This window comes from Haliotis cracherodii, unplaced genomic scaffold, assembly GCF_022045235.1.
Source record: "Haliotis cracherodii isolate W230 unplaced genomic scaffold, xgHalCrac1.p SCAF_1, whole genome shotgun sequence".
NCBI classification, from domain to species: Eukaryota; Metazoa; Mollusca; class Gastropoda; order Lepetellida; family Haliotidae; genus Haliotis; species Haliotis cracherodii.
The window spans coordinates 55,390,978-55,405,293 of record NW_027266264.1 but is presented as its reverse complement, the minus strand read 5'-3'; the positions used below and the strand labels follow the sequence as shown (position 1 = coordinate 55,405,293).

At 40.4% G+C, this 14,316-nt stretch overlaps 1 protein-coding gene across 1 annotated transcript in view; it reads left to right on the top strand.

Annotated features, from left to right (window-relative positions):
- Positions 1-14,316, top strand: part of LOC139479602 (hemicentin-1-like) — an 80,619-nt gene that overhangs the window by 25,239 nt on the left and 41,064 nt on the right. The window lies entirely within an intron of this gene.

The following is a 14,316-nucleotide window of genomic DNA, read 5'->3' as shown; positions in this document are numbered from 1 at the left end:
TGTAAGCCATCGATTTGAGAAACGCAAAGTACGTAGACCACGGTTTGCAAAGAAGGGGAATTCCTAGTAAGCAATATAGGACAATTACGTGATGAACCTAACGTGTTTTCAATGTAGAAGTTTCGAAAATCGATTTGAAATATTGCCCTTGCCAGGAATGCACATCAACAAAGGCGTCGTCTACTGTGGATTTGATATATACAATTATACATGTGTAGTACTAAACAGAAGTTAAAGAACACCCGATTCCTTTATATTGTTATACCAGATAACTCTAGCCATGACAAATTGTTCCACATAAAGAATACATCTGGGATGTAGCCTGTATTTTTTGTCCATATGTAGACAATATATACATCTGAGACATCGTTCTTTCCAAGTATGGAATACATACAGTCTTCAGCAACATGGCTTCTGTGTCCAGATGAGCAGTGTTGTTATATCATGTAAATTATCCCATTAAAATTCCGTAAGTAATACAGCTTATCTCAACGTTCCCGCTGGTGTGTTGGAAGCAGACACATTGTAGTCAGGGGCAATTGACAGAATTATACACGCTTCGTCGGTCGATTAACAATGTAATTGGCATCATTAGATCCTGTGATCCTTTTGGTTGCTATAAGAGAGATTTATGAAGTATTTACTGTGTGTTTGGCCAATTTGCCCGAGATAGGAGATTGGAGATAGACTTACGGGGTTCTTATCAGGCGTCGAGAAGTCCATGAGTCAGAACGAGGCTAGCCGGAAGTGACTGCACACGCGGGCGCTTATCGACAGTGGACTCTTTTGACTATGGGACAATCATGTTCTTGTGTTTCTCCATTTGTCAATGTTTATTGTCGACAACTATAACATCTGTTTCCTGAATAAAAAGTTCACATATCCTAGTCAGTTTGTCTAGGTGTTGAGGGCGAGGGTCGTGTTTCCTGGCCTTTTGATCAATGAAGACCTCGGACGCCATGGTTTTTATGCTTTATCTCAGATGGTGACCTATTGTTGATGTCAAGTCTAACCCTACTAATAATAGTGTTTTCAATACATAAAACATCAGTACGGTGCTATTTCTTATTATCGTATTGTCATGCGTTCTCGTGTAGAGGTCCTTGCAAGGACAGGTCATATAATTGTTTAGTTTGGGTTATTTATTTGTCATATTTGTATATTGTATGCATCTACAGACTATGCGACTCCATATGACACGTGCGATAGGAAAAACACATCATCTATATTTGGTCCCAATCCCCACATTGTGCCCCGTGAAGAACCGGGTTATAATTGGTCTTCAGCAACATATTGCTTGGTTGATGCATGTCATCGTATTCCAATTGCGTAAATCGATGCTCGTGACGTCAATCATTGGATTGTCTGTTCCATATTCGATAATTTACAGACCGCTGTCATTTAGCTGGGATATTGCTGAGTGCAGCGTTACACAAAATAATTATATGCGAGGCCTATGTTTTATGTGCCCTTACTATTGCTGTCAACGGTGTAAATACATAATATCTCATTTACAGTGCTTTAAGATGGAGCGTGTTTATTTGGACGGCAGTGGTTTGAGATATTTAATATCTTGACAAATGCAAGCTTGGAATTTGTCAAACGAGTCGGCACTAATATAATCCCTTGATCCACGAGGGTCTGGAATGTCAATTAGAACACCATCCTCGACTCTCCAGGGCATTATAACGCCATTCTATTTTAAGTACCCTGGACCCATTCGCCACAGCTGCGTATTGGCGATTCGCATGATACGGCGATACAAATACTCGCCCAATCAAATTACTTTCGTGAGATAAGAGAGATGGTGGCGTCATTTCCAAAAAGAAGCCATTGTTGCGAATGAGTCATTCAGACTATCTATTTATCATAAAAGTCTCGAGATACAATACCCTGGTTAAACGAGGATGTAAGAACACAATGTGTTTGCAATGCTGGTGGAAACTTCCCGCCCCACAGATTCCGACTGCTCGGTTCATTTGGTGAAAATGGATAGAAGTAATAATTAAATGACATAATTCATTAAGCGTACGTGTAGGCAAATTCCCACACCACTGAACCGTTATGGGAATTAAGCATGTTATTTTGTAATGGATATACGGATGATATAACGTTTGGTAAAGTTTCTTCTGCACATGTTCCATGATCTATACAATAACCATGAAACGCACCTTTTATGTTTATATATTTATGTGCATACATATTTCCACAACTTATAAGCATATATTAATTTTTCGCTTTCTTAATCCAATCACCTTACTGCAGCCACGATCCCCATACATCTATTGGCAATTCCGTTTCCAGTGAAAACTAATACCAAATGAGTCCGTCAGCACGGATGGTTAGGGAACAAGGGCATATGTGAGATGGCAACGTCGGCTTAAAGTGCATGTAGAGCTACATGTGATTCCTCCCGGGTCCTATAGCTCTGATTCATTTCTCTTATGTCCTGTTTATTCCGCTCTCCTGGTTTAACAGCTCGACTCTGTGTTGGTTTACGAGTTCTCGTCTCAGGGCCATGTGATAAGAAGCATGCATCAATTTCCGCAATACAGTTACCAGCCCTTGGATGTTTGCGTCTGAAATATGATGATTAATTTCTTTATATAAACATGCTCATGATTATGCATCACCAGCCCCCAAAGGTTGCCATGTCTGGGCACACGTGTGATTGGGCTGATTAATGCTAATCACCCTAGATTATGATTACCCATTTGGGCAAACCTCGAAACACTGTTTGGGTAAAATAAAGTTTATTATGTACAAGTGCGCTAATTCTTGGGACAACTTCGGCTGAAAATGTCACATTAGCATTTTTGCTGTCAATCAGTCACATACATCAAAGACGGGCAAAACAAAAGTCAAAATGGTCAGAGAAAAGGTCAAAACGACAATGCCAGGATATTTGATCATCAACTTCAGAACTGACGCATATCAAGTTGCTGAATATTCATGACTCAGTTGTCTGTTTCATTATAATTCCCAACACGTGACGATCCGGGTTAGAAATGGTCTTCAGCAACCCATGCTCGCAAGAGGCGACTAACGGGATCTGAGTGCGGCGTTTAACAACAAACAAACAAACATAACTCCCCATTCCGCCAATCGCTATTTAAAACATATAATTTGTTTGTTTGTTTGTTTAATGCCACACTTCACAAGATTCCAGCTATATGACGACAGCCTGTTTGGCATCGTTTCTGGACTAGACCATCCAGGTCCCCGTTCCACAAAGCGGTCGTAGCTTCTAACTCCTACACTTTAACATAGACTTACGACCGTCGTAGCACTACGGTCGCTTTGTAGAACATGGCCTAGTGATTGATATCTAGTGAGCAATGACCTACGCCATATGGACTAGACCATCCAGGACCACGTTCCACAACGGGGTCGTAGCTCTAAGACGGTCATAACTCCTATACTTTAACATAGACTTACGACTGTCGTAGCACTACGGTCACTTTGTAGAACAGGGCCTAGTGATTGATATCCAGTGAGCAACGACGATGACACGCAATCAACCAAGCCTCCGAGCCTTCTGACCACCGATCCATTTGGTTGCCTCTTGACACCAGCATAGGTTTCTGGGGGGCTATTCTAACCAGAAGTTTCCATGGGGATTAAACATATAAACTCTACAGGTCATGTAATACCCATTTCTATTACTGTCGTGTATATACATGAACAAGTGGGATGACTAATCGAGGTAAAAATAAGGTCTGATGGATACATAACGCCGAGCATATGGTGACTGTATCCATCGCCATTTTATTGCATCTCCGTGGAGATTCCGGGTTCGAGTGTGTCCCCAGTAACATATGCCGATAGTATATGGCGACATCATGGATCGGTGACCTGGCTGCGAGAGTGTCATCGTGTCACGAGGGCGTTGGAGGTTGTTCACAATCTCAACCACTGTACAGTACACTGACACTGACTCCGAGCCGACCAGTCCTTGTTTTAGCCCCTTTATGCCGAGCGCCAGACAGGGTAACAACAAGTACCGTCTCTTGGTATGACGCGGCCGGGGATCGAACCCCGGACCTTCCGCTCTCCTGGCGGACGCTCTACCACTAGACCACGAAGGTGGTCTTGTCTGGTTTTGACTCGATGCCGTCGTCTTATCCTTAGAACAGCGAGGTTTCTTACTCTTTGGACTTACTCTTTACTCTTTAATGCATTTTGGTCTGAAATATACCTTTAAACCAGTTTGGACGTGCGGAGGCTATGGCTGGAATATTGCTGATTTTCACGTGAAACAACAAAGATTATATTTGACTCACTTGTCTGAAACTACGGTTCCTTCATTGACGTCATCATGAGGGTTATAACCTCAGCATACAGCCACATTGACGAGGTTGATGACTACAACTGAACTGTCGCTGGTGTACTGGCTTACACGTATCACTGACTGACTGAGTATGGTTTTACGCCGCTTTTAGCAATATTCCAGCAATATCACGGCGGGGGACACCAATGGGCTTCACACATTGTACCCATGTCGGGAATCAAACCCGGGTCTTCGGCGTGACGAGCGAACGCTTTAACCACTAGGCTATCCGACCGCCCCCCTGACACGTATCACATTCATTATTATCATATACAGTAGCACTCCCAAGTCTCACGTGATTGCAGATTCCGATCAGGGATGCTGGATGAATAACTTAACATGAATATTTTGGTTCTGCCAGAAACCAAGGAATCTAAGAGATCTTGTGTTTCATCCTTATTCATACAGTTAGTAATCTGAGACAAAGGCCACCGTGATGTTTATTGGAACAAATGGCCTCCATATGTTGTACCGACGTATATTATGTATTTATTCCTACATATGCACGTGGATGAGATAAACTAACATTGAGATAGCCTGTCGCGCCCACGTAAATTAATTTCAGCATTCGTGGTTTGTATTGGCAAGGGGTTTGAGATTGACTTGTCAATTGTACGCTGACACTGCACTAGACGCAGGTGTTGACATCGGGTTGATGCAGGTTTTCCCTTAACGTAAACACTTATCATGCATGTTCATCGCAGTTATTATAAAATGGATCACATATATACACATGAAAAAAAGTGAAGCACCACATCCTTATATTTATACATCCAGAACTTCCGTTTGTAGTTTGGAAATATCTACACATATGTATGCCATTGATTTCATAAATGACAAGATCCGTGAAGACCCCGGGTAGCATTGGTCTTCAGCAACCCATGCTTACCCTAAATGGCGATTAACGGGATCGGGTGGTCAGGCTCGCTGACTTGTATGAAGCATGTCATCGTATTCCAATTGCGTAGATCGATGCTTGTGATGTCAATCACTGGATTGTCTGGTCAAGACTCGATTATTCACAGACCGCCGTCATTTAGCTGGAATATTTTGTGGCCTCTTACGACAAGCATCGTCTCTTTTTACGGCAAGCATGGATTGCTGAAGACCTAGTCTACCTCGGATCTTCACTGGTTTGATCACAAGTACTGGGTGATGTTATATGATAGAAAGAAGCAATTAATCAATTAGAAATAATCATTTAACAGGGTCGTAAGTATTGCAATGGAACAGTTACACATCAATGCCACGAGATAATCGATATCTATTTAATATTTCACTTTGTAAATAAAAACAAAAGTGTTTCGCCAAAACATTAACACAGGATACGATTTTTAAAATCAGTTAACACCTTTGCCGCGGGAAGATGATTTTATACGGAAATATGTAGTATCTTTGCATAATGAATCAGGAAATTGTATCGCCAATCAGCTTTTCCTGGTACGACTAAGGGACGCAACTGAGCTGGGCCTTGGTGAATCCCCTATGTAAAGAAAGTCTTCATATTTTGAGGTCGTCACCTCTTTCGACAATCACTAGAATAAGGTTGGGCTAAATATACAACAACTGTAATGAAAACTAAACCGAAATAAAGGCCACGTACGTAATATAAACCACAGTATTTCAGTAACCTGTCAACGGGTACATGATTATTTTCCCTCTGCCTCTTGCCTTGTCTCAATGTTCTGATTATCATTTAATAATTGCAGCAACTCAGACCATAACACGACACTCGCTCCAACACGACACTCGCTCCAACACGTAACTCGGACCTACATGTTACTCGCTCCTAACATCTCGGCCAGAAATAGCCCCTGGACTGCCGACGTTGAGTTACATAGGTGTATAATTATTACCGTCGCTGTGGGGATTACGATATAATCAGTATCAGAGGGAAGCAGGAGTGGGAGATAGGTGGAGCTTGAGAAGGGGATGAATGGGCACTTGTATGATCAGGGAAAAACGTGTCGCCGCCATGTTTTCGGAGATATGAGGCTTACCAGATAAAGACGTAATGGAGGCGTGCTTGTGGGGGCGCAGCACTGGTTACGACCGTTAAGACCGATAACAACAATGGCTGTGTATAAACCAGGGAGGCACATGCTTGTTGATGTATGTAGTCTGTGGACCTGTATTTCCAAACTTACAAAAACACATTTAAAAGGGTTGAGGCGTTTTAACCGGCAGTTCACGTTTCCAAGGAATAAACATTTGTATGTTAGATAACATGTTTCTCGTTAGATGGACGCGCGATGGAAAGAAACTGCTAGGACATGTTGATCAGGTGGATCCGGTCTGGGGTGAATAAATACCCTACTCTTTTTCATTAATGGATTTTTGATTTTTCACAAGAAATGGCTTGTACACATGGAAGCTCATTTTGAATGAGGGGGTCAGCATGTTCATTTACGCTGTTTTTAGCAATATTCCAGCAAAATCACACCGAGGACATCATAAATGGGCTTTAGACATTGTACTCTTATAGGGAATCGAACTTTGGTCTTCGGCGTGAAGAGTGAACGCTTTAACCATAAGGCTGCCCCACCGCCCCTCATTTTGAATGAGGAAGCTGGCTTCTAGTGTCTAGTTTTATCGCTGTGTAATGTTGGACAATTGCTCAAAGTGACCGAAGTCTTTAACGTTTGCAATTTTGGTACCATCAGACCAGGGACGTGGCCCCATATGGAAGAAATATACGTTTACTGACGGATTCGATAAAGGTTTACGAATCAGAGGTCCGTTCCAAAAAGCGATCGTAGCCCTAAGGTGAAGCTGAAGGAGTTTGATTTTCCATGAAAACTCCAAACACTGGTATTTGAGTTGCTGTAGACGAATGCATTCGTAATGATACTACACGAATCTTTATTTTCCAAGAATGTCCAACCAATAATATAAATGAATAATCAGGGGATGCGCTATGACAATCTTGCACATGTTGTATTGTTACAAACGGTTTTGTTTTTTTAAATAAAATAAATAGTGTATTATATTATGGCAGGAATACTGCTGTTGGCGTTAGACACCAAACTCTTTGTTATTCAAATTGTATGAGTGGCGGGTGATCCCTGCATGGCGTCGTTACTGACTTTCAGTGAACCATTCATATAACTTTCATCACTATTTTTCCTTTTATGCTCAATGGAATCTGTTTTGGTAGATAATCGAGACTGCTTTTTCCCTGACGTGGACGTTATATTGTACTACTTGTTATTGTATGCCGTATGTTAATTGAAAAAAAAATCACCAATAGATACGACTCTCCTTTATCTAAAATTACATTATGTGCATTATGTCTGCAATGTTATACATTACGTCTTTGTAAGAAGTACTCAGACAGACCGACACTGATCATTCTACCAAGTGAGCTACGGAACGTTGACGCTAAGCATGAATATATTCAAGTTTATGGGTGTCTACTTTTGTGTTTGTGAAAGAAGAAAAGAGATTAAAGCCAATTAAACAAGTGAAGATAAATGGAATACTGGGAATGACTTGCGGTGCCTATGTCCCTGCATGTGTTCATCAGGACGGAATTCCACGAGCTGTAATCAGAGCCAGACTGAGTGACATGTATGGCCAGTTTATAGCCCCCGTCTATTGATGGCTGTACACATTCCCGGCCTCATGCATGGTATGTAGGCATGCAGCCCATAGAAAACCTACAATAGGGGTGTGGACTTGCATGTCTGAGAATGCAGCAGACATCATAGACTTTATTCTGGTCTTGACATGGAATTGGGACCAAGTTTCTTATAATATATAACACCTCTCCTCCTTGACTATTTTTTGTCTTTCGTTAGTCCTTTTTCTTCATGCCCGTCTCTTGCTCTCTCTCTCTCTCTCTCTTTCTCTCTCTCTCTTGCTCTCTCTCTCTCTCTCTCTCTCTCTCTCTCTCTCTCTCTCTCTCTCTCTCTCGTCGTGTGTGTGTTGCAAAGAAATTACAAAGTTATATATTTGAATATCAATCACCTTTGAAATATTGCCGCCAACAGGCTATTGGGTATTACACATGGCATCTGGCGCTACCGAATGGCGCCGAAAATGCTGCGTAACGACAACTCCAGGCCGCAGCTGTTGGCAGACATGGGACATGGGCTTTTAGTTTGTCGACTGCGGCATGACCTAGTTCAACAAAAAAAAGAGGGATCCGAGATCTCAGTTTTCTTTGCCCGTGTCCTTGAAGTTTTTTATGGAACTGCAGCTTTGCATACACGATCGCTATTATTGAGATTAGAGTCAGTAAACAAATATATCGGATACACTTGAAACGATAAACACCCTCAATCGAAGTGCGGTGACACTAACTTTTGCGCGAGTGTGTGGGCAGTGTAACAAAGGCATTAGTTCTGCAATAGTTAAAAACACTATTGTTAAATTAGCAGTTGTATTAGTCTGTCTTACAGACCCTGATACAAATATATCAACTACAGCCCATTCAAATCTATAATGTTTGGCAAGTCTAGATTATTGCAGTATCTGAAAATGAAGAGAATCACTGGGCTCCCTTTTTATTATATTTTTATTAAGATAACTGAACAACTGGTTTTTTTGGTACGATTTTGTTCATTTCAGAGACTATATGTTAGTCTGCAGCTGTATGGATGTGAGCTTCTTTTTTTACGCTGTTGCAATTAGTCTCTCTTGCAGCCTTGTGAGCATTTTCAACATTCTATCCTTATCTCATTCTGACCACCACCAATATCCCCTCGTCTTCGTTGCAGCTTTGAAATGACTTCATTTGCTTCACTTACATTTACTTCATTTACATTTACTTCACTTGCATTTACTTCACTTACATTAACTTCATTTACATTTACTTCACTCACATTTACTTCACTCACATTTACTTCACTTACATTGACTTCATTTACATTTACTTCATTTACGTTTACTTTCACTTACATTTACTTCACTTACATTAACTCATTTACATTTACTTCACTCACATTTACTTCACTTACATTGACTTCATTTACGTTTACTTCACTTACATTGACTTCACTTACACTTACTTTACTTACATTGACTTCACTTACATTGACTTCATTTACATTTACTCACTTACATTTACTTCACTTACATTTACTTCACTTACATTTTCTTCATTTACATTTACTTCATTTACATTTACTTCACTTACATTGACTTCATTAACATTGACTCCATTTACGTTTACTTCACTTACATTTACTTCACTCACATTTACTTCACTCATATTTAATTCATTTACATTAGCTTCACTTACATTGACTCCACTTACACTTACTTTACTTACATTGACTTCACTTACATTGACTTCATTTACATTTACTCACTTACATTTACTTCACTTACATTTACTTCACTTACATTTTCTTCATTTACATTGACTTCATTTACATTTACTTCACTTACATTGACTTCATTAACATTGACTCCATTTACGTTTACTTCACTTACATTTACTTCACTCACATTTACTTCACTCATATTTACTTCATTTACATTAGCTTCACTTACATTGACTCCACTTACACTTACTTTACTTACATTGACTTCACTTACATTGACTTCATTTACATTTACTCACTTACATTTACTTCACTTACATTTACTTCACTTACATTTTCTTCATTTACATTGACTTCATTTACATTTACTTCACTTACATTGACTTCATTAACATTGACTCCATTTACGTTTACTTCACTTACATTTACTTCACTCACATTTACTTCACTCATATTTACTTCATTTACATTAGCTTCACTTCCATTTACTTCATTTCATTACTTCACTTACATTTACTTCACTTCATAGTTACCGCCTCCATGGTCCAGTGGTAGAGCGTCCGCCCGGAGAGCGGAAGGTCCGGGTTTCGATCCCCGGCCGCGTCATACCAAAAGACGTTAAAAGATGGTACTTGTTGTTACCCATACGGGCGCTCGGAGATAAAACAAGGACTGGTCGGCTCGGAGTCAGTATAATGTGTCTGAATAGGGTATTCGTGGTAAACTGCAGCATGGTATCTCAGTGTGCTGGCACTGTAAAATCGGCATTAGCCCGGACTAGTACAAGCAGCCTCACACATGCACACATACACACGTGCATGCACGTCGCTATATAAGAGTGCGATAATTTTCGACGCAACGTTAAACCCCATTTCCCCTCACCTGACTTCATAGATGTTGTAGTTGTAAAAAGTATTTAGACATTACCTTTCTCTGTATACACAAAGATTCTTTGTTCTGGCTTTATTCGATCATGTCAGGTTTGTCAGCACCACACCAGTACTTGTGGTTTCACTAACGTTTCACTAAACGCCTAAGACCTGCATCACTTCCGTCTTGTTTAAAGTGGTGTTCACCCCCCCCCCCCCCTCTCTCTCTCTCTCTCTCTCTCTCTCTCTCTCTCTCTCTCTCTCTCTCTCTCTATCTCTCTCTCTCTCACACTCACACACTCACACAACCAGCCACCCACTCACACACTCACTCCAACCCACCCACTCACTCAGTCAGTCACCCAGCCACTCATCACTTCATCGGGGGGTCAGGCTCTCTGAGTTGGTTGATGCATGTCATGGATCTCAAATGCGTGGATCGATGCTCATGATATCAATCACTGGATTGTCTGGTCCGGACTTGATTATGTACAGACCGCCGTCATATAGCCGGAATATTGCTGAGTGCGGCGTAAAACAACAAACCAACCAATCAACCAACCAATAAACCAACCAACCATGCTTCCCTATTTGGAAAAATGTGTACACTGATACCACCTCATTTCATGGTCAGAAAAATTGAAAGAAATGTGTACAAGAATGCCTGTATGAATTTCTCCTATGATTGATGGAATTTCAACATTGTTTCTAACATTTGAACCAGATGTATCATGCACGTTCATAAGTATTCCATTAATTCCTCCATAAATTTTAATGTCAACACAAATATGAAATAAGATGTCATCGGGGAGAAAAATATCTGTCCTAACCTATTCTAAATAAATACTCTATCGAAGCTTTATAAATGTCCCTATAATCAAATACCGCATTATGGGTAAATGAATACGATCAAAACTGAAACGCACATATTCCTTCCAGTTGTGGGACTGCTTTGATCCAACACATGGGACCAGTCTCATATCCTATTCCCCAGAGCACTGGTGTTGGTTGTGTGCAAGTGTTGAACGAGTGTTATTCATCCCGAGGAATGCATGCACATGGCATGTTCTTAGAAGAGTTGGAAAGATGATAGCTACAGTAATATTTCACACGCTGAAACAATTGGAGACCGTGAAAAACACCTATCCGCTCCTCCAATGTAATTCTCATCAGAGGGTGTGGTACAGACGCGGGCAAAAATACGTTACATTAAGTAGAAAACAGTATTTTGGGAGCCAGTATGTGTACACGTTAGGGACCAGTTCAAAACATTGTGATGGTGATGACCCTGAAAGTTTTCCATCCGACCAAATAAACCGATTTCTCAATATTTTTTTTATTGTAAGTGAACTAAACTGATATTATTTCCATTCATATATGTTGTTTGGAGTTGTAAATACGCCCAGTCTTTCCACAAGGTAGGGTTTGATCATCGCCGGCAAGAGTCCATCTAGTGAAGTGCGTAATGTATAATTGCAGATTTGATCTATAAAACCCCTACAAATGATTGTCAACACCCTGTAAATAAACTTCATTCGATAAAGGTTCCTTAAAAGAGGGCAATACACGACAATGGAGGCTACTAAACTCGGAAATGCAACATTTTTAGAATTAATTTTTATGGGGTACGAGGAGGGTTATGTCTCAAAACTTAAGAAATTAACTTTTTTATCCGACATCGAACTTTTGAACTGGTCCCTTATGTGTCTCAAATAATTCCGTATTCGTCCCTGTGTGGTTTCAATACTTCACCTAAACCAGACTTTAGTTATTCCTTTTTAAGGATGAACTATACTCGGGTCAGTGGTTGCAAGTTAATTCCAGTCTTTTCTTACACTCTTTGTCTACTACCTCAAATATTATTATGTGCATGCTTGCACCAATCTAGCAGTTCATCGTTACCCTAATTACAGAGAGATGGTCTCCAGACATGCACAACACTAATTTTACCGTCTAGACCTTGACCGATTTCCAATTGAGCACCAGCCCACGGAAATGTTGAAAATAACAGCATTCCCACCGGTCACAAATCGTTCCTTTCAAAAATACGATAGCGAGTTTTCTTGTGACATCATTTCCTTTTGAGAAATAGTGAAAAACGTGCATCCTCAGTTGCACAAATAAATCGACAAAACCTTTCCATAGCCACAAGAACCCTCCTCTAAAATAAGGGTCAATTGTATTATGAACATAAGTTTGTGAATCACAATCAAATAGTGATGATACCAGGTGTTTAAGCATTTTCTGGGCGCCATTCTGATTTTACTTTTTATTCTGCTGGTATATTTATATTTAAATAGGATAATTATATTTCTGGGACTAAATGTTAGTCTAGTAATCCTAGTCAGATAATAAATGCCAATACAGATTTCTTATGACAGCTTGGTAGATTGGATGTTGTGTGGAACAAGGAGAGTTCATTAGATCATGGGTATTGTTAGAAGGTATACGATACTCAACACAGACAGATAACGTTGCCAGCATTGCTGTCTCTTGACACACAATGCACTGGGGATGTGTCTGAAGTAACCAATATATATGTATGAACGTCTGTTGAGATGAAGGCCTCTCCGACAGATGTAGGTTAACCTTTGATGCACTTATGTTTGAGATGTCATTTATGATAAACATTTGAGATAGATAAGAGAATCAGTAGTTTGGGAAGTACTTGTAATAACAGACACGTCACTAGAAATTAGGTCCTTAATTGATGAATGGAGTTTCTGTAACCTTTAAAATAGCCCACGGCTGCTTGCCAGATGTGTAACATCATTGGGTAGATGGATGATACCATTGGCTAATTGTGCGCTATCATTGATATACCTACCATGTGGAGAAACTATTCACCTGATGAATTGACCAGATTGACTGCATGGGATATACCATTTTCCACATGCGATACCACTGATGTTAGACACCACTAAATACAACTGGTGCACCATTGAACGCAAAGAGACACCATTGAAAATAAGTTAGGCAAAATCGGTCATAAATGAGACAGTATTGATCACGTGCAAAATCATTGCTCATACATGAGATATCATTGATTACACGTGAGACCAAATTGATAACAAATTAGGTACCATTGAACTAATATGAGATACCATTGATCACACGGGAGACACCGTTTATCGCATGGGAGACACCGTTGATCGCATGGGAGATACCATTGATCAGATATGACAACCATTGATCACATGTAAGACACCGTTGATCACATGTGAGATACCATTGATCAGATATGACAACCATTGATCACATGGGAGACACCGTTGATCGCATGGGAGACACCGTTGATCGCATGGGAGATACCATTGATCAGATATGACAACCATTGATCACATGTGAGAAACCGTTAATCGCATGTGAGATTCAATTGATCACATGTGAGATACCATTGATCAGATATGACAACCATTGATCACATGTGAGAAACCGTTAATCGCATGTGAGATACCATTGATCAGATATGACGACCATTGATCACATGTGAGAAACCGTTAATCGCATGTGAGATACCATTGATCACATGTGAGATACCATTGATCAGATATGACAACCATTGATCACATGGGAGACACAGTTGGTCGCTTGTGAGGCTCCAGGCGTGAGGTATCAAACCAGACTCCTGTAAGTCAGTGCAGAGGCTGCTGCTCCCAAGGAGACTGTAATGGAATCTAACCCTGGTGGTGGCAGTTGACACAGTCTATCAAGCAGCAATGTGGGTGGTGTGACATTTGATCTTTGACTCCTGTAAAGTCATGACCTTGGATGCCATGGCATGCCAATAACTCATTAAAGTATTATATTACTCACACAGCAGCTCTTTTGGTGAATCATTTGTAAA